The 26,939-nt window shown below is 37.6% G+C and overlaps 1 protein-coding gene across 1 annotated transcript in view; it reads right to left on the bottom strand.

Annotated features, from left to right (window-relative positions):
- Window positions 1–26,939, bottom strand: part of PRR16 (proline rich 16) — a 167,463-nt gene that overhangs the window by 57,753 nt on the left and 82,771 nt on the right. The window lies entirely within an intron of this gene.

The raw sequence follows: 26,939 nt of genomic DNA on the forward strand, positions 1-26,939 counted from the left end.
GCTTCCACAATGTTAGATCTCTCGTAATCTTCTAGACTCCTTTTTCTACTCAGTTTTTTATAGGACATGCAACTGATGGTGCCTTTACTAGGTCGTGAAAATTTTTCATATGACAATTAAAAGCCCTTCCTGAAAACTACACTTCACTCACTACCTAGTTGAACAACTGTAGTTATAATCTACAGATAACTACAACACACACCACATGAAATAAAGACACATTTAAAAACTGATCTTTATCCTCTACATCCTCACAGGATATACATAAAGTAATCAGTAACTGAGAAGTTACTTGCTATCTTTGATGCACGAATGAAAAGCTTGTGCCATTGTTTGGGTCCCCATCTGTGATGTTCTGGAGGGAAAGCTGGAGGGGGTACCCACGTATATCTGAAATGAAACTAGAAGCCTCCAGTTGTACCACTGAATCAATCCTTCTTACCCTTTTGAGACTTTCATTTCTACTTTCTACTTTCAATAACTTGGTCCTAATACTATTGATTTCAAACTAAGCCTGTTTTTGAAGGAGTATAAGCCATATGTCAACTGCAAAAAAGTGAAAGTCATTACTGAAGGCAGCAACTCTTCATTCGGTCAAACCAGTAACTCATTTATGTGCCCAGTAGTAAACAGTAAATAATGAAAGCAAAACCACCACAGAATGAAAGAGCACTTTAGCTTCCACTGCTCATATAGTAGCTGAGTTGTGTATATTAAAATTCATAAAAATTCATATGCAACAATTCAGTTCAGTGCCTTCCTTCTCCTAAAAACAGAAAACAAGCAGATAACCACGATTGAGAATGAGAACTTTCAGACATCTTTGAAAAAAACAGCTAGTCATTTATTCACTATTCAAAGCTCAATACCATGCTGCATTGCAGTTTCTATTTAATAAAGAGTAAAGAAAAATTATACTTTTAAAAGACAGACATTAATTCCCCCAAACAATCAGGATTTAAAATATTAGTGTATAAGTTGAAAGGTACAGTTGAACTCTCCTCCAGGGTACAGCATATGGCTACTCTTGGAAATTTAAGAATAAAGGCAGAAAATCCTCATCTGTACAAGAGAGTGCAAAATTCATAGCAAGAAAGACAGTTTGCTGGAGAAAGAAGTCACATTATCACCTTACTTTACATATGCAAACCAAGGCAGAGATAACTTTTCAAAATGAAGTAGTAAATCTAAAGGAACAAGGAAAAGACAGTTGTGTTCTGGGCACTAAGCCTGAAATTCAAGCAGCCCTCTGCAAATCTAGTACGGATTTGTATAAATATTAGGGTCTGCGCACATATGGCTAAATATACTATTGAATCCCCTCCTGAAATCCAATATGTAATCTTTTAATAAATGATAAGAGCTACAGAATGGATTGATGCACCATAAACCAAAGAAACTCCTTGGTAAACACAGAAACAAAAAAGAGCCATTGAACAGCTGAAGGCAAGAGAGAAAGGAAAGATATATCCGTAAGGATGCTCTACACAGGAGCACTGGATAGCTTGTACAGGTGACAGTACATTGGCCTATACTGCAGTGTTAGATAGTAGTAAGTGGTATTTGGTTGCTTCACATTGTTTAATAAGAGCTATATTAAACTGCCAAGAAAAAATTTGTTTCCTTTGCAATTGGCTTATTCCAACAAAATCTAATTTTTCTTTTCCTCTATCTTCTACCATCACAGAACTCTCAAAGGGTACTGCAATCCTAGAGGACCTTAGAAACCAACATCACACATGTGGGGAAAAAGACAGCCACAGACCACTGACATGTTTATTGCACAATTAGCTATGGGTAAATCTCATTGAGAGTATCGAAATAATAGACTAAATCTTCCTTACCTTAATAAAATTCACTCACAATTTCCCATATAAATTCCTAATAAAGAAGAAAATAAAATAACAAAAATGCATTTTAATGTTATTTTAAGACATACACAAAAATCTAATAATTTAATGAACTTTTTTTCCCATTAAACCAGTCACAAATGATGTTTTGTTGGTTTAGGCCTCGTGTGCAACAAAGACCATCCCTGTACCACACTGTACAAAATATATGTACTCCATGCAATGTAATTCTAGAGAAGCAAAACCTAGTGTTTATTATTTTGAGACTGATACATTAAAGGTGACATTCCACTGGTGCTGTGAGGATATAGCTGTAATTATGCAGCACACATGAGTCATAAAATGGCAGACCCTGGTGATGAGAAAATTTGCATCCATTCAAACCGTCCTTCTGACAGTGCAAAAATTTTCTCGAGTAACAGGGAAGTCTGTTATGAACTGACCTTGAATTTAAATGACTACAGAGTTTGTCTTTTGCCCTCTGGGCAAATGTGTAGTAGACATCAGAATTTTTTTGTCACCTAGCCATTTGTAAAACATAAAACCAGCCCGATATGGGTCTAACATAACAACACAGTTTATCTGTCCAGATTCATTCCCACCACAAGTTATGATTCTGTTTACTGTTATTTTCTTTTGCTTTTTTTGTCCCAGAAGGAAAAATTGAAACAAGATGAAAAAGTAACAGAGAGCCAGTGAGTGGCCCAGTGAAACTGATGTAGTTATAAAAAAAAAAAAAAAAAAAAAAGCAAAAAAGCAGGTTGAAAAAAATAGCCTCCATTTCACAATGCGTTTCCTATGCAAGCAAGAGAGAGAATATTTGGAAACAAAAAAGCTGCTCTAGTTGTGCAGAATCTCTCCATTTTTCAGTTCTGGAATAAAACAGGACTTGACTCACATGTACAAGCACGGGGGAGACATCCTTTTGTAGCCTGAGGAGCTCCTTAGCCATTAGCTGGATTCGAGCTCTGCAGAGATGCCCACTTCCCCCCTGCCAGCAATATCCTGAGGCTTCAAGCTCTGTAGGATCCAGTGTGACACTCCTGAATGAGCCAGGATATCAGCTCATTCCTACCCCCCTTCTGATTGTTACTGGACAACAATATTATGCTCAGCGGGGATGGAGTTGGATTTCTCTAGCTGACCCCAAGAAATTTATCAAAGTCTGTTAACACATGTACAGACCCAAAATATTTTATCCTGAAATCTAAATCATTCAACAAGTCAAATCTCCACTTATAGCATCACTTTATCCTTAGAAATATGTGTGGAGTTTTTGGATGAGGGGGGCTTTGCTGGGCTTTGGGCTTGTTCGATTTGTTGTTTTTTTTTTTTATTTTGACAACAACTGGGTATCCCTACCACACAATGAACAGAAAAAACAAATGTTTAGGTAAAGCAAATTTAAAGTAGATATTATGTTTATCCTTCATCTCCATTTTACTGATTGAAAATTATTTCGTATTTTCTTGTCCTTTTAATTTTTTATGTAGACACTCAAGCCTTTCTTTCCAGTAACGCTCAAACTAGACAGAAGATCAACAACAACAGCATCTGTAAAACATGTACATAAGAATTTCTAATCACCATTTAGAATGAGCAATCAACTGATGTGAATTAAATCTCGTCTCTACCTAAGCTCAAAACAGCAGGGGTACGTTTAAAAACCAACACTAACTAACAGCATTTTACCAAATTAAAAAAAAAAATAAATAAAAGAAATCAACAAAAGTAGAATTAGAGTTATGATTCACAATTATTTTGCCTTTTCTTGCTCTTTTAAGTTTTTATGTAGACACTCAAGCCTTTCAGTGGATTTGGGAAAAAAAAAAGTTAATTAGATTATGAACATTCCAGTTACGAAACAGGCAAGCACTCATATGCACCAGTGCTCCTAAATCACTGAACTCAGAGGGGCTGACTAACTCACCTTGCAAGCTGCCTCCTTGTTGAGTACTGAACTACAAGAACAGCTTGAAGGGAAAATAAAAGTGTTGTATGACTGTAGGAAGATCACAGATCTTTGCTAAAGCAAATGAACATCACTGCTGTTGAGTTCTTGCTCGTCACTGCAGTAACTTTTTATACTTTTAAATGCATTTTTAAAACTTTTTTTTAAAATCTCTATTTCAAAAGGTTTTCTCAAGGTACTTAAACTAATAACTTGAATATTAAAAGCATGTAGAAATATATAATTGGAAAGATGGTAGGAAGTAATCAAGGGTACTTTCCTCATACCAGTAAAATCTAAATCTTTAGAGACTGCCATAGATGCTTGAGATTTTTTACAGACAAGCAAAATAACACATTTCTGTCTGCTTCAAGAAATTTCAGGTTTGGATTAGACAGAGAAAAGTAAAAAATGAGAACAAAATGCAGCTAAAGGGAAATTGTAGATGTGTGGTTAAATCTCAAATTTGTGCTTGATTTTGTTACATAATTCAGTGTTAATTTTCTGCTAAATAAATGCTATGAATAGTATCCACCAAAGAAGTACAAATGAAAATAAACAAACAAAAAGATTAGAAGTTCATCAAAGAGGACATGTAGAAGTGAAAACTCCACACTCCAGAGAGTACACATATGAAATAAAGTACCCATGCAGGACCTAACAACCAGCCACTGAGAAGAAGAAAAGCAGACATGAAGTAACCGAGGATTGCTTCCTGATGACAAGTTGCCCGGAAGGAGTTACTAAGGGTAGGCAATGAGGTAAGGTCACTGGATTTAAAGATGGGAGTGCAAAATAAAACAGTGATTGCACTCTGGATACCCTTGAGCAATAGAGCATAGAAGTTGAAGAAGCCAAAGCGAATTAGTGAATGAATGCTATAAACATGATTCCTGAGAGCGAAGGAATAGTGTAAAGAAACTTAGGAAAGAAAAGGCAGCCATGTAAGAGCACATCTCACAAGGAGATGACAGAACATCTGAGCTAATGGCTAAAGTTATATAAGCATTTGTGAGAAAGACTGCATCCAGAAGTTTATACATATAACTTTTAAATTTATATGGTATGTAAGATCTACAGTAACATTGAGTTTTTGTTCCCACTTCACTAAGATAAAACATGAATATGATTCGTGTGACATTTGTAAGATAGAGCCGTAAGTAAACAGAGACTAAAGATTACTGTTGGGAGACAACTTTCTTCCCTGTTGTCCTTCTCTGGCAGTGCACAGCATATGAAAATGTGAGAGAAAATGTAAAGTTCCTTGCTGTAGACAGAGGTAAGATAAAGTTATGTACTACTGAAAAAAATGCTTACCAATATGCATTTAGATTCAGAAATTCTGTGCTGCAAACACCAGTGTATGCACAATGAATCAGTACTATCACAGAAGCACAGAATGGTAGGGGTTAGAAGGGATGTCTAGAGATCATCTTGTCCAACCCCCCTGTTGGAGCAGGCACACCCAGAGCAGGGGGCACAGGAACACGTCCAGGCGGGTTTTGAATGTCTCCAGGGAAGGAGACTCCACACCCTCCCTGGGCAGCCTGTGCCACTGCTCTGGCACCCTCACAGGAAATATGAGGTGGAACTTCCTGTGTTCCAGCTTGTGCCCATTGCCCCTTGTCCTGTCACTGGGCACTATTGAAAAGAGACCAGTCCCATTGTCCTGACACCTTCCCCCTAGATATTTATAAGCACTGATAAGATTCCCCCTCAGTCTTCTCTGCTCCAGGCTGAACAAACCCAGGTCTGTCAGCCGTCCCTCATAAGAGAGGTGCTCCAGTCCCCTGATCATCTTCATCGCTCTCTGCTAGAATCTCTCCAGTAGTTCCCTGTCTTCCTTAAACTGGGGGGGGCCAAAACTGGACACAGCACTCCAGATGTGGCCTCACTAGGGCAGAGCAGAGGGGGAGGATAACCTCCCTCGAGCTGCTGGCCACACTCCTTTTAATGCAGCCCAGGATACCGTTGGCCTTCTTGGCCACAAGGGCACAGTGCTGGCTCATGATTAACCTGCAGTCCACCAGCACTCCCAGGTCCTTCTCAACAGAGCCACTTTCCAGCAGGTGAACCCCCAGCCTGCACCGGTGCATGGGGTTGTTCCTCCCCAGGTGCAGGACCTTGCACTTGCTCATGTTGAATTTCATTCAGTTCCCCTGGGCCCAGCTCTCCAGCCTGTCCAGGTCTCGTTGGATGGCAGCACAGATTGCTGGTGTATCAGCCCCTCCTCCCAGCTTGGAATCATCAGCAAACTTGCTGAGGTTACACTCTATGCCTTCATCCACATTACTGATGAATATGTTGAACAGGACTGGACCCAGCACAGACCTCTGGGGAACACCCCTAGTTATGGGGCTCCAACCAGACCCTGTTCTGTTGATCACGACCCTCTGACCTCTGTTTTTGAGCCAGTTCTGTGTCCACCACACTGCCCACTCATCAAACCCACCCTTCCTAAGCTTACCTATGAGGACGTTGTGGGAGACAATGTCAAAAGCCTTGCTGAAGTCAAGGTAAATGACATCCACTGCTCTCCCTTCGTCTACCCAGCCAGTCACACCATCATAGAAGGCTCTCAGGTTGTCAAGCATGAATTTCTATCAAATAAGGAGGTCAAAAGGACATAAATACTACCCTCTCTCAATAAAAAAAAAGAAAAAAATTTGGAAAAATAAAGGCGACATTGAAGTTGCAAACAATTTGGAATGCAAAGATATCCTACTACTAACCCTATCCCTCAATATTATCAAATTCGTATGTTAGATTGCTTGAAAATACAGAGGTAGCCTACGTATTGCTTTTCCACTGAGGTCAAACTGCATTCCCTCTTTAAAGTGAGCATATCGTCCAATAAAATATCTTGTGATTATCAAAAGCAGCTTACGCTGGCCCATTACTTCCGTTGTTTGAGTTGTACTTAGAAGTTTTGTCTGGTTTTTACCTCTTCTGCTTAGGCACTTCTGTGGGTGAATATCTGATCTCAATTAGACCAATTCTCAAAGCTCCCTATTTTTTACTGAATGCCAGGATCTTGTTACAAGAATCTAACTTGGCAATAATAAGACTAAAACATGACACAGAAAGTTCTTTTACTTCTTAATTGTATCCCTAAATTTCTCTGAAAAGTGTAACTACAATTAGTCACAAACACTTTTTGCAGTGCTTCTCTTTGTGTGATTATGCAATACACATCCACAAATGAGGATGTAATCAATTGAGAGTTTTATTGTCTCCTTAAAATAAATGTTTCACCAGGTTTGTTTTTCCTCCTGTTTAAAGGCAGCAGGAAACAAGGCAGTAAGGTGCTGATGTTCAATGAATATATAAACCACTAGCAGCACTCAGTCCACCACTGTCAACTGTGCTTTTTTTCAACTCTTTATTAAAGAAACAAATTGCTTTTCTGAAAGAAATCTCTCAAAGATTAATAATTTTTAAGTACACAAAACTTAAATACTATAATTTTTCCTAAGATGCACAGCCATTTTCACTGTTTTGTATGTTCTTCAGATTTTCACGTGGATTTATGAGTAAGCTTTCTTTTTTAAAAATTACTTGTTTCCGCACAGGCTAGTACTTCCCAAAAAAGCTGCATAAGCAAAATGGAAATGGTACTTAGCTGTGTTATTACTTCTGAGATGAAATAGTTACAATCCATATATTACTGTTTAGTACTACACCACAGCAGTGTGCAGCTATGAGATTTGATTTAACATTTTGATGGAAGTTTTCTAGAAAAAGAATAGTTACAGACAGACACTGATGTTTATTTTATATCAACAAAAATCATATCAGGACATGAGACTAGCACAAGTTTTTGCTTTCTTACTTTGAACTAAAAAATTACTGGGGAAAGGAACAAAAGTAGGTGGTATTCTTTAATTCAAATTAGTACAATCAGAATGTCTTAATTTCATTATTTTTGAAGCAATTCCAAAAACTCGCAAAGTCTGACATAGATAAATTTTGCACTGTACATGAAAAAATTAACTACATGACAAGTCAAAGAAGAAACATTTAATTAACAATAAAACAGCAATCAGCTCTATCACAGAGAGGCTACTATTGCCTTTAAGTAAGGAACTGGCAAACATCCTCTGTCAGTAGCTCTAATATCTTATGATTGCATCTCTAATCCTACAAGAAATTGTTCACTTGCTATAATTACTATCTTTAAGACAAGCTGTCAAACTATTTACCTTCCCGTCATCTTAGCTCATTATTTCCTGTAGAGTTACTAGTCCTTTGTTGACAAAAATGAGCATTCAATATAACTAAAAGGACACAAATGAAGCTTTTCCCCACGAAGTCTTTGCCTGTATATCCTGAACCACCACAGAGCTAAAAACAAATGAAAGGGAGGTCCCTATTAACAGTGAGAGAGTTTAAGCTGCGTAACATCAGAATAAGACCCTGTTCTCAGGTGCTTATATTCCAGTTTCTGTCATCCATGGTCACATCTTTTGCATGTGCCACAGCTAACTTCTCAACACTGCCCCTCCCCCCTTATCCCCAGTGAATACAGCTTCCAGGTCAAAGAAAAATGAAACCAAATTTAGCCTAGAAACTCATTTATAGAGTTGTGTAAGCCAAAAAATTGCAAAAAGAAACCAAAAGAGGAGCTGTGCTAGGAGAGAGAAGTGGTCTACTTAGTACAATATTGTGAAAAATTACAAAAAGCAGGTGCCCAGGCAAGAACACAAAAATAGAAAAGTCACACAGAAATATTTCTGTAGAATCTTATCCCAGTCTCAAACAATTTCTAACTCAAGGACTTCTTAACAGATTTTGCATTAAGTAGATCTTGACATATTTATCTACCATGGACTTGCCTATTTCTGCTTGAACACATATAAGCTTTTAGCATCCGCAATATCCTGTGGTTTCCCACCTTCATTATACAGATATACCAACTACGCCTCTTTCTGTTTGAGAAAAAACACAGAAGCTTTTACAAAGCGCTTCATGGACTTGCATAATACTTAAGCTGTAGATGTTTTGTTAAACCACAGCCATGAAAGCCCTCTAAGTCCTGGAATTTGCGTTGATTTTTTTTTAAATCAAAAACATGATAAATGTCTATAGAACAAAAAGTAATAACCTTACACAAGGAAACAAAGACTCAAATACCTGGCTACACCCAGCAGTCCTGCCACCATTAAAATTTTAGAATAAATTTACAGTGTATCCAGCAGCATCTTTGTATCTGAAGCTTTATTAATAAATAGTCACGTCTGTTTATGCTAAAATATTCCAACACAGCACTAGGGATGAATCTGATATTTGAGTTAATACACACTTCCAGGAAGAATCAAAGTTCAGCTTTAGAAACCGACTCTAACAGTAGCATTTCAGACAGCTCAGTCACCCACCCTGCAGTGCCAGCAAAGGGCAAAGTTAGTGTGAGACCTGGCAGTGTTAAGTTATCTAAAAGTTCAACACCATCCTAAGCACACTTACAAACATCCCAACTTGATAAATAACAGAAGAAACACCCACATGCTGTTGCTGCCACCAAAAAGTTTTTGCTAAAGGATACTTTAGTAACTTCAGCAAACTAGTATTACCTTTTGGACTACATTATACAATCATTAATTCAACCTTACCCTCTGTAGATAAATAAATTTAGAAATACATAATTTTCAATGACAGGCTTTACTAAACTGTACTCTGACATTTGGAAGTAGACTGAACCCCAAGTTAGGCTGGACATAAACATATAAATGGAAATATAAGAATATGCTGGACTCCTGGGAATCTAACAAGGCCATGAAAGCTCAGTATCATCATCCTGCATTAGCCTTTCAAGGAAAGCAAACTGAGAAGCTCATATTTAAAATCTTAAAAGAAAAAGCCTTCTTTTCCATGAGGGAATTAAAAAAAAAATAAATAGAAAAGGCAGTAAGCTGGTCTCTGTGTTCCCCTCCGAGAACTTAACATAGCCATGGTAATTCCTCTGTGTACCCTTTTGGATGAAGTCTGTTAGGAATGCTGCTTGGAAGATCAGAGAGCAAGACAAAGGGAGGTATGTTGCAGGTATTCATAGCATGAAGAATATAACAATTATAGTTCCTGTCACACACAAAAGAACCCTGATAAAATTATGATAAGCAAACAGAAACCTTGATAAAATAAAATTTAAAAAAGTAAAAAATCCCTTCCTAGAAAAGCATATTCAAAGAATATTTGTTACAAAAAGATAGCTCTTCTAAAATACCAACTGAAATAAGTCAGTGTTCGTTATGAATGGTAATAGAATTTCACACTTCCAGTGAAATACTCACATCACTTCATATTTGGCAATATAGGAAAGTAATTAATTTCACAAAAGTAAAGGGAATTAAATTTGGTTTTATGTCACATCTAGAGACACAGAGGGATGACCCTTGTCTTAACTCTGGTAAGGGAGAGCAATGATTTCACACATAGCTCTTCACCCAGGCTGAAAGACAATCTGCAACACAGACTCAACACTAAAAGAGAAGTCTCACCCTCAGTTATCAGTGATGTCTTTCCTTTGCTCTGCTCTCTTGTGCATAACGATGTAGCCACCAAAACTGTGTAAGGATAGGAAATCAATCCATATATTTGAAATAACAAGCACAATGCATATCTCTACAGGCGGCACTGCTCACTGAGAGTTGTTCAAGAACAGATTCCAAGAGCAGCAAGTGAATCTGGCACAGCTTGGTCTGAACATCGACAAAAAACTCAGAACTAGAAAAAAGGGCTTTTAAGTACTGGAAAAACAAGTGAAGACTAGATAATAAAATATAAATAAAGTTTCATTTCATGTGACTCACAAAGAAAACTGCAACTTAATGGGAAATCAGCAATTTTCCCTTCATTGTTATACTGATGTCAATTATACTTAATTTTTGTACTCTTTGAGTTTAGATTTGACAGCGTAGATATAGCCTGTGTGACTATTTAAGCTCATGAAAGTAATGGAACAATGCTCATTTTCTTTTTGGAGACACTGAAATCTGCTCTTGATCCTATCTCTGAAAATGCCTAATGCAAGACTATAATAAGGAGAGGGTACAACTACTTTGTTATTTGGGTTTCATATATTTTCTCCTAGATTTGTGGAATTAGAAATTACATTTTTGGAAACACCAAGACTGCAGACCTCTATTTTTATGCTATTAGATAAGAAAAGACATTGAAAAGGATAAAGCTGACATGGTAAATACGCATTTGATCAACTATTCCTCCATACATAATTTTTTAATTCATTGGCACAAATCAAGAAATTCAAGAGACAAATTGCTAATGCATCAATGCTTAAACGTATACGTAATTACAAGTTAAAAGCTTTCCTTGTAAAAAAGTCAAGAGAATTAGTGTGGAACCCTTGTGTACCTGTTACAATAATACTCCCTGACAGTGGAATTGTTTTATTTAATATAGCGTCTGCCAGAGAAAACCAGAGCTGAGAGATTTCGGTGTGTCTTCTGAATCAAATGTATCTCTCTACACCAACATTTTAGAACCTGCAGCTTAATACTGCTTTCCTCTCTCAAAACAGGTAACAAAACTGAAAATGGCTGCATGTTGACAAAAACTAAGAAATGGTTAATCTGTGCATTCTCATTATTTCTAGTGTTTTCTGAACAGAAGTTGCCAAACAGCTGAAAATACAGTACCACAAAATGTTAGAGATTTCAGTCCCTACATAACAACCTTTGCTATAAGCATCGGTTCATAATGGCTACAAATACAGTGATTTGCCTAATCAGACATCATATTAATTTAAATGAATGCTGAATATTTGTCTAAGCACTTAACTATTAATGTGAACAGCATGCAGAAGTTACTTAAAGTATGTGCATCCCCAAACTATTAATGGTCACCATGGAGACTGAAACTTCCTCTGTAGGATTAGAAAAAAATACGCCACTAATCACATAAATAGTTTCCTAGGTACACTCTTCAGATACATTAATAACAGCTATTGTGGAAAAAAAAACAACCTTCATAATATTATAGCTCTGAAAAAGAATTTAAAATACTTAGCACCCAAAAGACTTTTCTGAGAAGTTGGTAAACAAGTCCTATTCCTATTGCAATTCTTTTACGTTAACTCCCGCCTTAAGCACTGGATATACATCTCTGTTTTTAAATAAACTGCCTCACTAGGCAGAGTGACCAGCACCCTTCCTTCTCCTCCGACAGTCTAAAAGAGACTCCAGAAATAAATGTTTAATATCCTTCTGTTCTAAAACCAAAAAGACATTCCCCACGAATAACCAATATATCTTTCTGGAGACCACATGTTGGGCTGGTGGATTTTTTGACTGAAAGGATTTTATTAGTGAAATACTACTCCGAGTCTAGAAGGACTCTGTATTTTAATATTTCAGCACCATTTTTGTTACAGCTCCAAAGCCATATTTGAGCTCAAAAGAAATGTGCAATGAATTTACATTAATCTGGAAGAACTAACTCCAAGCGTGTTGGACAGTTATTAAAATACAGTTTCAACAGAGCTGAACAGAACTTGAGGATTTAGCTTAGTAGACACATTTCTAACCAGTACTTTTGGCTTCAAAGCATGACCCAAAATTGCACAATCCTTTAAGTTTCATTCTAATTAAAAGTTTGAACAAATCCAAAGTTCAAAGCAAATTTTAGATGAAGCGACAGCATCACCTCTTTTTTTACAGTGAAAAAATACTAAAGCAATAGTTTTTTCTTCAGATACACCTGTAATACTCTTTCTGTTGATATGGTTTCATGGAAAGAAAGAGCTTCTGCTCATGCAATAGGTTGAACCATCTGCCTGGATAAAAATAATGTTATTGATAATGATGGTTATTATTAAAAATGTGTATAACTCTTTCAGCTGAGAGTTCTTAAAATGGGTAAGCTGCCTTCTCTCCCTTGCTCTCCCAGAGAGCTGCTGGCAACATCTGGAAGTAAATTTGCTGTAGACATTGTTCCAAGAATGAGAGAACAAAAAAGATGTTGTAGTATTGATCCTACTGAAGGCTTCTTGGGACTCAAATTGACTTCTTCCATCTGGATGTAGTGGGCAGAATACACAAGAGGAGATAGCCCATGGTGAGCTTACACCACTAATAAATAATAGTAATGAACCAGCCAAATCCTGCTACTAGAGAAAGTAATTGCTATGAACCATGTAGCTTTGAAATTAATACTTGGTTGCCTTCTAATTATTAGTTGCTCCAAGTTAAATGATTTCTGCTCACATTGCATCACAACATATTTAAGGAATTAAAAGTCACAGATTATTCTATCTTAATATTTACGGATAACATTTTTTTCAGATTCCTTTAAATACAAAGATACATGTGCACACGGGAAATATAAAAATAAGGAGTTTTATCTCATCCTTGGTTCTATATACATCACACCTGTCAAAATGCTATAAAAGTTTATTGAGTCTCAGCTCTCCGTGGCTTTGGCTTGAACAACATTTTTTATTCAATCTGTTAATTATCTGAAGAAAGCTAATAACAATATCATCTAGTCATAACTTTTGTTCCCTTAGGCAGATATCTAAATCTGGTCTCTTCAAGTCCAGCTTTATATGTATTTCAAACAGTGTATAAGAACAAACTGTAGCTAAGGATTTTTTTAAATAAATAATATAATTAAATGATTTAGCAGTAATTATGGTAGTCACATTAGCATAATATGAACAGTGCCAAGACAGCTGTTTAAAAAATTCAAAGTATATAATGTAATCTAATGTTACAATTTTATATAGACGGTTGATTTATAATTAAAGCTGAATTTAATCAAAACCACTTATTTCAGAGCTTGAAAAAAGCTTTCCATCTGCCTTCCAGTCAAAAACAATTAACAAAAACCATAAATGAAGCATGCATGGGGTGGTAAAGGAGCAGAGTTTACAGCTAATGTTTGCAATGAGAAACACACTCTATCTGCTGACCCCTAAAAATGCTTATCTAATGTCTTTAAGACATCTTCAAGATTTCGGAAGCATTCTGGTTTGAAATCTAGTATTTGTACTATTAATCACCCCACCAGTAAAAAATCAGGAAATCCGTAGCTCAGATATTTCCAGCGCTTTTGAAGGAGGTAATTGTTTCAGAGTGTCCTAAAACACAATACTGTGGTGGTTTTTTCAAGCAATGGCTAATAAATTTTTGTCCTTATAAGACCATTAGCTCATGTTTTTGGCACTATTACCTGCTGTTCCAATTTTATTTCTGATTACACATCAGGTAGGTTATAATGTAAGAAACCAGAAAGTTCTTTGCTTTTGCACAGTCTGCAAAGAAGCTGGACCTGTTATGCCTGTAATGTACTTACACTCCCAGCACTACTGAACTATTAAAAGAGAATCTGGCCATCTCATATGGTACATGGTGTGTTGTACTCAGTACCACAACACTGTACTTTCACTGCTTGTGGTCCAGCCCCTCTCCTGTGTATTCAGTTCAGGCGCCTCTGCATCTGTGGCATATGTTTCCCTTTGGTGTACTTCCTTTTGCTATTTTCATTGCAAGAGACAGGCATGACTTACCAGAAGCATTAATTAAAGGCTGAAGGTGAAATTCAAGAGGTCTGTTTCCCTCAATAAATGAATCGTTGCATTAAAAGGGGAAACTGCAGTAGCAGACTACACTGATGCAGAGAGTAGAAAACCATTTCCAAACAGATTTGTAAAAACACAGTGGTTTGAGGGGTTGGGGAGGAACCCCCTGCCTTGGTCATGCAGGGTAGCAAACTGCAGGCAAGTTTCATCACAGCTACTGCAAACATCCAGCCAAAGATAAAGTCAAAATGATTCACTTCTTGAAATGAATTTTTGATACTTAGCATTTGAAGCTTTGTTCTGTTTTTTTGGCTTCCCTACAAAACATTTTCAGTTGAGTTAGCATGTTGATAAAAATGCTATGGAATATTTATTTTAAAGTTATATATATAAATAATTATTTCTGTAGCGACTATGGCAACACAAGGAAATCCTGATCCAAACCTCATTGACAGAAGAGAAAAAAAGCAGTCTTCTATATTTGCTGGACCTTTCTTTCACATTGTCTTCTGGAATTTACAAGACATTAATACTCCCCTCTCCCCTCCCACCCCATATAATATGCAAGCAGCATAACTTCTGCTCAGGTTAATTATGCAGTCCCTCAAGTACTAAATCATTTCTTTGATTGCCACCCACATTACTAATCCACTTTGAAGAGTCCTCACATCCAGTCCTTATAATTCCCAATCCTTTTCTTATAATTGCAGATCTTGTGGCAACAGGAATGAAATGTTTTGTACCTATTACGTTGAAGTGGTCCTTCGATGCAAAGAGTGGAATTTTTCCAGTGCTGCTGGCAGGATGCACAGAGGAGCACTAGGAAGACAGATCAAGTGACTGCCTCTGCTTCTATCCTATGGAGGTCATCTTGGTTTGCTTTATTTCAAACAAAAATGCAGTTCTACTATTCAGGAGAACATGGCTGGCAAGAACACTTTAGTACAACAAACCTCTGGTATATGCATTGACAGTTTATGGTAAATCTCATCTGCTATTGCTGTCCAGACTTAATCAGATAGCAGTGGACAAATAATAATTTTGTTTTCTGGGCTATCAGTGAAAAGAAGATTATATAGGTAAGCTTTATAGCTAGGATTCATATTTTAATACTGAGATCTGGAATTTTGGAACTAAGATTTGCCCTTTTAGTAAAGTAAATATAAGCTGCAAATCTAGATACTTGGGGTTGAGACCCATAAAACAGGCCTGTATACTAAGGTAAAGAGTATATAAGTCTAATACAAGCAAGTGCGGCAAACTCTGAAAAATATCATCTGTACTTGAAAAACAAAGGAATCCTGAAATGCCTAAAGAAAAAGTACTGCAAATTATTTTGAAGTTTTAAATGAAAATCATTGAAAACCCTATGGACTTGCATTTAGGTTTTTAAAAGGCATAACAGAGGTTATTAGCTTTAGTCAAAACAATTATATTTATTTAAGGTAGAAGTGTAAGATCTGACATTTTAGGCAGCTCAAAAAGATAAAACTGTATTCACAGCTAGGCAGGCTGTATCTTCCTGGTAGGAGTTTCGACTTTTCTTTTTTGGACTAGACATAACTTACTAAAGATAAAAATTCAGGGATAAAGAAAATGTAACATTAAATAACATTTAAATTTAATTTATGTTTTAGAGACTATAATTTTGTAGATTTTAATTACTACGAGTTAACACTTTATTGGTATGACATTAGTACTATGTACTAAATGCTGCTACTTAATATCTGAGTCTAATCTCACGCTTGATTTCTGTGCACTATGGTTGTGACACACCCCGACTACCTTCTTGACAGAGAGTACTAGAGAAAATGTCAGGAGATTCAACTCAACTTGAATGTTCAAATAAGTATCACACTTATTTCTACTATTCTTAATGTCAAAACAGTTAAGACAAAAGCAGCTCTGCAAAACATCACAAATATTAAGCATTTAAATTTTCTGCAACTCGTATCTTCTTCTATATGCCTAATTATACAAGTATTGTTAAATGTATATATGCAATATTATATGCATATTTTACACCTGCTATCAAATATTTATAATATAGCTGGTTAACATGGTGACCACTGTATTTTCTTTGTTCTTTTCACTAGGTTAGTAACATACAGAGGCTGAATTACATTTTTAGCCTAACAGTTACAACAGTGGGCTTTTTGCACTGATAAAACCATTACAAAAAAAAGGTGTCCACTGATGATTCCCCTCCACATGACTACAGCAGCTAGTTTTGTTGCTCTTGATTTTAATTCCGTAAGTATTTTTTTTAAGGTCAAAAACTTCCTCCTCCTCCAGATCAAGAAGCGCAAAACCAACACAATGATATTGCAAAAATGCAATGCCATTAAGTCGTTGAACATGCTCCTATCCAATCACAGATATTGCAACAGAAGAAATAATTTATAACATATTGTTCATCTCTTTTTTTGTTTATGACAGAAAAACAAAATCACAATTGCTTTGAATGTAGTTGTTACCTATTCGAATAATGCGTAATCTAGTTTATCTTAAAAAAGATCACAGGAAATAGATGCATGCCCAGTGGTTTCTAATTTCTAACTCTGCTATTGGCATAACTGTTGTGCTAACCTGAGAAAGAAGGTCCGTCTTTATGTGATGCCATTTTAATCCTTACTCCTGTGCCTCTCATCCCTTTACACTGTACACTCTGCAACAAGAGTTACACTTTTCTTGTGCGCAACAAGGTGCTGCTTGTTACTATTCTTCAACACTATTTCAGAGCAGAACATTGTTGGCTAATCTTGTTGGCTAGTAGGTTCTCTCTACAGCAGGATAAATAAAACATTTATAGTCAGTTTTCAAGTGTAAATGTTTCAAAATTCAAATATGCCTTTCACTCACATTTCCTTACAACATATGCACTAGAACTTTTATTGAAAAAACCCACTCAAAATTCCCTCCATCTAACTATATATTGTGGAAATTATGCTTTAGGTATCAGCTGTTTTAAGTAGTTGTGGAAATTACATATTTTCAAGACCAAGGTGTAAGTATATGACATATTAGGCTACATAATACTAGAAGTCCCCATGGCAATTCTGAACGCATCAAACCATCCCTGACCACTAAACCATGTTTTCACAGACACTGATGAGTACACTCATAGCCCCATCTGGGGTCTTAGATCTTGCTCCCATTCAAACACTACTCATATCTGCCTAACTTCTCAACAAGTGATTTAAAACACTTGCCCCAGAATCCAAATTTCAAGAAGAAAGCAATACCACTGGTTTTTTTTAAGAAGAAATCCAAAATAAATACACTCATTAAATGGAAGATTAAATACTCCTGTGTATGAGTTGAGCTGACGTTCGAACAAGAACAGAGCCTATAAAACTTGTTACAAAAGATGGATATAAGTTGAAAAGAAGCCACATGAACTAACAGCAAAACAGCAGAGTGACCTGTCTTGGTAGTTGAGCCATGTTATCTTTGGTACTGAAAGAGAAAACTTTCCAATCAAGTTTCAGAAGAATTTCAGGCTTCAGCTTTCACAGGACTATTCCTCTCAAAATTGCCATGCTTTGAGGGAAAAGGACAGCAAAGTATCAGACCGCAGAAGTTCCCATTGCCACACTTTTCATATTTTCTATTGATCTCCCAGGCTACTTCTGCTTCATTACATTCTGGCTTGGTGCTCCAAGTTTCCATGCAGTACAAGCAAGTTATAGAGCAAGTTAATAAAGGGATACACAATTTGTGTCAAAATCACTTGGACTTTCTGAAGCTATCATGTCTCTATACCCACTTCGTTGTCCATTTTCAAGGTTATCTAAATTATACACTATGAATTCTCTGCCCCTGCTTGCTCCAAGGTCTCAGAAAACTGTGAACGTGCTCTGGTATCCGTAACTCTTATTAAACTAGGAGTAATAAAACCATAAATATCTCTTGACATAAGATTGCTCACAAATTCTCCATCAAGTAAACTTTTCTTTACATGTTAACCAACACAATGCTACCTATCTGAGCATGCACAGCTCTTCTCAGACATCATTCAGCTTCTGGCACTGAGTTCCAGGATGCACTGAGACCCATGCATTCATTGGTTACACAGCACACAGATGAGGCAGCTCTAACTTAATTAGCTGTTTTTAAGTCACTATCAGAATTAGTAGTGAGCATTTTTTCCAAAGAAAAAAAAATAAACACCAGTGTGGTATCTCAGTGACTAGCAGAAACAAATATGCAGCACAAATATGCATTCATTCCAAAGTCCATATTACATCAAATATTAAAAAAAGTACACATGTTGCATCCATATATACAAACAGTCACAGCAGAAACGTAATGAAGCACAAAAATTGCTCAGCTTATTCATAAGCTTGAATTGTTTGGGCTGCCTTATGCACAGGTATATAAAGAACTCAGAATTTCTAGCACCTCTGACATACAAAAATATAAATCCCAGAACCATGATAGTTTAATGCACCATAAAAGAAAAATGCTGTAGTGCTACCTCTAAAATGAGAAACACATTTTCTGTTTGTATTAAAAACAAATAAATAATTTTTAAAAAACCAGTTGAAAACTGGGTGCCAAGAAGCATTAGCTGTGGGATTTTTCACTTAGATGTTTAGGTAGACCAGTTTTACTATGAAAACTAGAAAAAATTAACTTCACAACTTTGAGTGACTGAAAAAAAAGATAGTGTCCTACTGATGGACTCACTACGACAGGTAGACCTAATAACACCTAATAACACGACAGTAATGTATACGCCAGTCTGAGACTGAAAAAGGACAGCCTGCAGATCTAGGTAGGCGTGGCAGCACCAAATAAGCAGTGTGTATAAAACAGAGGTTTTAGGGTTTTTCTTACCTCTTTTTTTTTTTTTTTTTTTAAATAATAAAAGTGGTTGAGGCAAGCAGTAAGGATGTTCTGTCTCTAGTGAGGCAGCCGATATTCAGGTCTTTCAGAGTCTTAGCAAGGACAAAGCCCAGTTACACTCAGATTATCTAGTAGCAGTAGGCTTCCTAGAATTATTAGGATAAACAGAGTTAATAGGCAAAATGGAGTCCTGGCAGCTAAAAGACAATCTTTTAAGCATTGTGACTAGTGGATTCCTGTAAAAAACTACACCCACATTACAGACAATGAAATATGGACTTAGTTCCCTTCTTAATTAAATCAATATGTTTCTACTCAATGACATCAGATTCTGATTCCACAGATAAAACTAGGTTCCTCACAACCAATAAGTATAATGTGAAGTCATAGCACTGCTATATAAAAAAAGAGAAACGGAATAAAGAAAACATCGTTATGATATAAAGGAGGCAATAACAAGGGGAATCCATGAGCCAAGATGTTGTGGAGATACACAACATGTTCATTCATGCTGACAGTTTTTACTGGTGGAGTGGAAGAGAGAACTGCAGAGCATTAGAACCTGGGAGTTTTTTCTCACTGGGCTGTAGCAGAGGGTGAATCCTAATTAGAAAAAATCCCCAATAACACAGTTATTTCCATTGCTACTAACAGCTGTAGAGTTACCTTTAATTCTTCTCTCTAAGGGCAGAGTTTATATAAGAGAGTTAATGAACATATAAATAAATAAATCCAGGCTGTGGGAATTAATCTTCTGAATAATATATATTTAGGGTAGGTTGCAATTATTTGTTGTATTCATAATAAATCAGGAGAGTTTGCAGAAAGTTATATATTAGACTTTAATTTAAAAAAAACCCAAAACCACTCAGCTTAGCTAGACACCGAAGTTTATCTCACTCTCAGATTAATGTGTTTACTTACAAAAAGAAGCAAGCAGTACTATCTCTATAAGACCAGCTGATGGCTGGAACAAAGCACTCTGGCTTTCAAACACACAGGATTTTAGTAAGTAAGAAAGGAAAAAAGAAAAAGGATTTTAGGTTTTACTTCTTTCCAGCCTTCTGCCCAGTTCAACTCATTTATATATCTACTTCCTCCTCTCAATAAAATGAAAACTTTAAAAAAGAAAGCGGAAAAAAAGCAGATTGGCTTATCCAAATTTTTTACTAAAACCAGACACTATGCTCCAACTTTTCATTTTGTGCGTTCTGTCAAAAAAGGAGGTGAAAATTAATTCTTGTGATCTCAGAAGTCAGGGGAGAAATAATTTCTTTTCCTTACGAGAAATGAAGACATATCTGTCTTCAGTCCATGAGCTATGAAGTATTTTGATCAAAGGAGCAACATTCAGTGAAAATCACATGAAATTCTATTTTCTGACTCACATTGCCTTGTCAAATCTTTTGAAATCTATTATTTGCAGATATTGCAACTGTCCATTACACTGTCCACTTCTATCACACAATTTTTAATCCTCCACCTTGTTTTGATCAGAAATGTGAACAAAATTAAACCCAGTTTTTGTGATCTCAGTATCTGACATTTCAGATACCTATTTGCTCTTCAGACCTTTCACTGTTATCTTTTGCCAAACAGCTTTCCTGCAGTCATGGATCCAGTACAAAATATTTAACATTTGAGCCAAAGCAAAAGTAAAACCGTGTTAGTTTAAAGCATAACTGACATTTACATTGATCAACTTTTAAAGCAGCTATAGCTAAACTGAATAAAAATAACTTCATTAATATGCATAATGAAATTAATTCTTTTTCCATTGAGCTCATGTTCTCATCACTGGCAAAAGCTACTACGTTCATATTCATAAAATCTGAACGTGGAGATTTACTAATTGCTATGGTTGCCAAGACATCAGTATTCCAGATTGCACCACTGTGAGGTACCAAAGTAACTGCACTGCTAATATTAAACCAGACATTAAAATTTTCATATTCGATAGTACCACGCATGTGCAACATCCAAATAGCAAGTAAAAGCGTAAGAACAATTCAGATTCCTCAAAGCTCAGTAATCATTAGTAGTACCCAACTCTAAGAAATATGCTGACTGTCATAAGACTGCTCCATGCTTCAAAGCTACACAAGTCATGACCTTCGAAGTAGTGAGTGTATCACTGAATGCTAGATAATAGTCTTGCTTTCTAATAGACAGTAAGAAGAATATGCAAGAATGCATCTTTGCATGAAGGAGTGTAACGTTCCTGCTTCTCTTGGACGTCTCATACCTAGAAACACTGAAAGAAGCAGAATGACTGAAGGGAGGAAACTGTCATATACTGATTACAGCCATATGAAAGTAATGATACTACACAAATCAGCCAGTTAACAATATATCCATATAATCTTCCTCACTTTTGCCAGTACATTACCAGCAAGATGACAGAAGGAAGACTTTGAAGAGCAAAACTTCTACAAGACATGTTAATCTGAAAATACAACTTAACAAAAACTCTCCTGAGGATTTTAGGAATCCATTACTGTCAGAAATGCAAAAATCTGTTCACCACCTGAATGTAAAGTGGCTGTGAAACGCACTGTGCAGCCTTCACAGACCAAAACATCTACCTTACCTTATTCACTGCTCCCGTACCAGCACTACTTACACCTGTCAGGTAGGACCATGACCCATGCAACAGCTATGCCCAGCACTCTCCCTGTGCTGCCCACCCTGCAGCCAACAGTGTAATGATAGGCATCACATTTTGGACCAGCTGCATGCTATAAAGCTCTGCTGGCCTAACCACATCAGATAGACCTTGAGGACAGGTCTCCCCGCCCTGACCTCTTCTGCCAGCAAAGCCAAGGATCAAGCTAGCATGGTGCCAGTTAAAGGGAGCTTTTGTTGCGCTGTGGTCTGTGCTGCATGGGGTACGCAGCCATGTCTGTGGAAAAGCCTCCTCCATTGGCCTGCACTGTGACTGCACTACAGAAGCCTCTGCTGCCATCAAGACAACTGGCATAAAGAAGGCAGGAGACTTTACCGTAGCTTTTCAGCAACTTCAAATATCAAAAAATCATTCACATGAACTGAAATATAAGTAGGCAAAATCTTCAGTCTCCAGGGTTCATGCTGGATTAGCAAGAGTGACATAATGCTTGCAGACTTTCGCCCCTGACTCTGGAAGCCCCAGCTCTGGCCATCTTCCTGCACTGTCCATTAGTTCTCCTCTGATACCCAGGAGGTGGGAAAGGTATCCCCTACCAAATGGTACCCTACCAAGGAACAGAACTGCAGCTTCTCTTGAGTCATTGGTCAATCAGGTTTGGGGACAGAACAGTGAATAAGAAGTTATTTTGATCCCAACAACCCCAGAGTTCAAATCCAGGATTTGTTCTGAGGTAGGATTCTGGGAACATGTTTTTTACTAACTCCTGAATCCTAACCTGTAGAAAAGAATTTGGCTGCCTTGAATGACAGAACTGTCTATTTAAGGGTAAGAAAAACTCTAAAAAATATAGTCAGTACTGAAAAATAATGTCTTCAAATTTTATTTTTCTGAATACCCTAAAAGTTACATTGTACTAAAATACAGTTTTTAGATTTTACAACTAGTCACCAAAGAATTTGAACAGTTAAAATTTATTGGTTTAAAACATACAAAATGACTTTTTGTACTTTCCAAATAAGAGGATTAAATGTATTTCCATTATCTTCATTTACTGGTTCAAACTCAACCTTGTTTCTGATTCCTCTTCCTCAGGTATATTTCCACTAAATACTGTTTCTTGGGAAACTGTGGGCCCGCTGCTGGATGAGGTGGGTGCCCTGGTGACACAGTGTGCAGAGAAGGCAGAGTTGCAGAGTGCCTTCTTTGCTTCAGTCTATACTGCTAAGGCGGGCCCTCAGCTATCCCAGCCCCCAAAGGTGAGACAGAAATTCTGGAGAAAGGAAGACTTCCCCTTAGTTGAGGGGGGTTGGGTCAGAGATCACCTAGGCAAACCGGGTCCTCGCAAGTCCATGGGCCCAATGGGATGCACCTATGAGTGCTGAAGGAGCTGGTGGATGTTCTTGCTGAGCCACTCTCCATCATCTTTGAAAGGTCATGGAGGAGAGGAGAGGTGCCCATGGACTGGAGGGTAGCCAATGTCACTCCAGTCTACAAAAAGGGCAAGAAGGAGGACGCAGGAAACTATAGGCCAGTCAGCCTCACCTCCATCCCTGGAAAGGTGATGGAGCAGGTCATCCTGGAGGTAACATCCAGTCATGCAGAAGAAGAGAAGGTTATCAGAAGTAGTCAACATGGATTCACCAAGGGGAGATCATGCTTGACCAACCTGAGAGCCTTCTATGATGGTGTGACTGGCTGGGTAGACGAAGGGAGAGCAGTGGATGTCATTTACCTTGACTTCAGCAAGGCTTTTGACATTGTCTCCCACAACATCCTCATAGGTAAGCTTAGGAAGGGTGGGTTTGATGAGTGGGCAGTGTGGTGGACACAGAACTGGCTCAAAAACAGAGGTCAGAGGGTCGTGATCAACAGAACAGGGTCTGGTTGGAGCCCCATAACTAGGGGTGTTCCCCAGGGGTCTGTGCTGGGTCCAGTCCTGTTCAACATATTCATCAGTAATGTGGATGAAGGCATAGAGTGTAACCTCAGCAAGTTTGCTGATGATTCCAAGCTGGGAGGAGGGGCTGATACACCAGCAGGCTGTGCTGCCATCCAACGAGACCTGGACAGGCTGGAGAGCTGGGCCCAGGGGAACTGAATGAAATTCAACATGAGCAAGTGCAAGGTCCTGCACCTGGGGAGGAACAACCCCATGCACCGGTGCAGGCTGGGGGTTCACCTGCTGGAAAGTGGCTCTGTTGAGAAGGACCTGGGAGTGCTGGTGGACTGCAGGTTAATCATGAGCCAGCAACATGCCCTTGTGGCCAAGAAGGCCAACGGTATCCTGGGCTGCATTAAAAGGAGTGTGGCCAGCAGCTCGAGGGAGGTTATCCTCCCCCTCTGCTCTGCCCTAGTGAGGCCACATCTGGAGTGCTGTGTCCAGTTTTGGGCCCCCCCCAGTTTAAGGAAGACAGGGAACTACTGGAGAGATTCTAGCAGAGAGCGATGAAGATGATCAGGGGACTGGAGCACCTCTCTTATGAGGGACGGCTGACAGACCTGGGTTTGTTCAGCCTGGAGCAGAGAAGACTGAGGGGGAATCTTATCAGTGCTTATAAATATCTAGGGGGAAGGTGTCAGGACGATGGGACTGGTCTCTTTTCAGTAGTGCCCAGTGACAGGACAAGGGGCAATGGGCACAAGCTGGAACACAGGAAGTTCCACTTAAATATGAGGAAAAACTTCCTTCCTGTGAGAGTGACTGGAACAGGCTGCCCAGGGAGGCTGTGAGGTCTCCTTCCCTGGAGAGATTCAAACCCTGATGGGATGCGTTCCTGTGCCCCTTGCTCTGGGTGTGCCTGTTCAAGCAGGGGCTTGGACAAGATGATCTCCAGAGGTCCCTTCCAACCCCTACCATTCTGTGATTTCTGATATTAATTTTTTGACTGACTACATGAACATCACAAAAAAATCCCCAAAAAACACAAAATATTTCGTCTTGCTTGTAATTACTTGTTTTTCTTCCTACTGCTGCATAACTTCTCTTTTAAGTTTATACCAAGTTTAATTAGAATATGGTGTCTTGGGAGTGACAGTATGTTACAGAAATCAAGATAATAAATAGATATTATATGAATTTTATGTAGATAGAAAAGATGGCTGTAGAAAGTTGGCTGTGCTATGTAAAAGTTTGCATATAACACATCACTTGGATTATTTTTATTCACCTTCAAGGCCTTAGTAACTGCCTATAAAGAAGCCACATAATTATGCCAGTTCACACACCAGTGAAAAAATTTTGTCAATTTAAGTGTTTTGCTAAGAGTTTTCTTACAGAATGAGAGAAAAATGATTAATAGAAGATTGTACTTCTACTTGTAGAAATGATGGCTTAGTACTATATTGGAAAATACTATGATCTGGGTTTATTTCTCTGCAAAGCTTCTTATGCCTCAGAGAAGATTTTCATGAACAAGACTAAAGAGTACTCAGAACAGTCATTACAGTTTCCTTTGAGGAGATACGGCCAAACATTAGTTAACTTTTTAATAGATTTCATTGGTCAAACAGCATTTGTAAGGTGACTGATAATGGAAGTGATTATCCAGACAAATCACAAAAGCACCAGGGTGCTGGCACAAGGCTTAAAGCCTGTGTCACCAAAAAGGCCCCACGGCTGAGGAAATGTTGACTGGCTGTGTATGTCCAAGGATACGGTCAAATCCCAAGAAGTTTAACTGCCTTCAGATTCAACAGAAGTGGGAATAAGCCATTTAGATTATTTCATCCTTATTGAATACAGTGCCTCATCTCAAAAACATTAACTTGTACCATATTTCTCCTACATATGAGAAATGCCCTTAGTCTTAAAACTGGCTTATTATTCAATTTATATTAATATTATATATAGTTTATTATGAACAATCACACAGCCATACATATATATAAACATATCAAGTATTCTGTTAAATTCATGCAAGTACTTGCAAAATAATAGTCTACAAAAGCATAAAATGCATATAAATATGCCAGTTAACAAAGAATGAAACATAAGGAAAAAATTAGTTGGTGGTAGTGGTGGGGAACATATTGTCTCCCAGAAATCATTTTACTTCATTAATGAAAAAAAATAAATAAAAGGCCTTCTTTTGAAGATGTACACTCTTTTCCGAGTATAGTACATGCACAATGTGCTCAGTGAGGCAGCATATTAAATCACTGAGATCACCTAAATTGTTTTTAGAAACTAATAGCTTCTAAAAAGCCTTTAAATTATTAAAGCACCAAATAGATCTAAGAATACCCTTATATAAGTCACCCCAGGTTTGATTCCCATATCTCATGTCTAAGGACCCAGGCAGCTGGATGAGCCCAAGGAAAGCATCAGATTTGGAGAGAACAAGGTGTTGCGGGGGATATTGAGGTGGCTCAACCAGCAGCCGTTCCGGAGAGGATTTCCCACCTGTACCACCTGCAGAGATTCCCCAAGCATACACTGAGACAGATACCACCATAAACCTAAATAATCACCAGAAAACAAAAAAAATCCCATTGTGCCTTTCAAATTTTAACCAAAAGGGAGGGACCGAGGTGGGAGGAATCAGGTACTGTGAAGAAATGAGAGGAATGTGACAGTCCCAGCCCAGGAAACATGAAAATGAGAATGGAAGTCCCCTGCTCCAGAGAAGAACTAACAAAATTAGAAAGTCTTCTGTGTTTCTCTATGTGTACCTCATCATACAGAAACATTAAAAGTGTATGCAGCAACGTCAGCTGAGGGGATTGCTTGTAAAAAGCACAGCAGATTGGGGCACTTAAAAAATAAGCTTGACAAAGAATTAACAAGATCTTATGCAGTAAAATTTTATGCAGGAACATCACAAATGAATTAATAAGCCTGATTTCCATAGGCTGAGGTCAGAGTTCATTGTTCATTATTATATGACTATTTTTATAGTAACAGCATAAATTACTGCAATTCCATGTTTAGATCAGTACACTGAATTCACAAACAGGCATTTATTCATTCATAAATACTTGTGATTATAAATGACCTATTTACTCATGAAAGTTTATGAAAAGAAAATCTGATGAGTTTATCTCTAGAAATACTAAGAATATCAGTACATAAATTTTTCTATAAGCTCTCATCTGGGAAACCCAGAATGAAATTTCTTTGTTGAT

This window comes from Phalacrocorax carbo, chromosome Z, assembly GCF_963921805.1.
Source record: "Phalacrocorax carbo chromosome Z, bPhaCar2.1, whole genome shotgun sequence".
In the NCBI taxonomy this organism is placed as follows: Eukaryota; Metazoa; Chordata; class Aves; order Suliformes; family Phalacrocoracidae; genus Phalacrocorax; species Phalacrocorax carbo.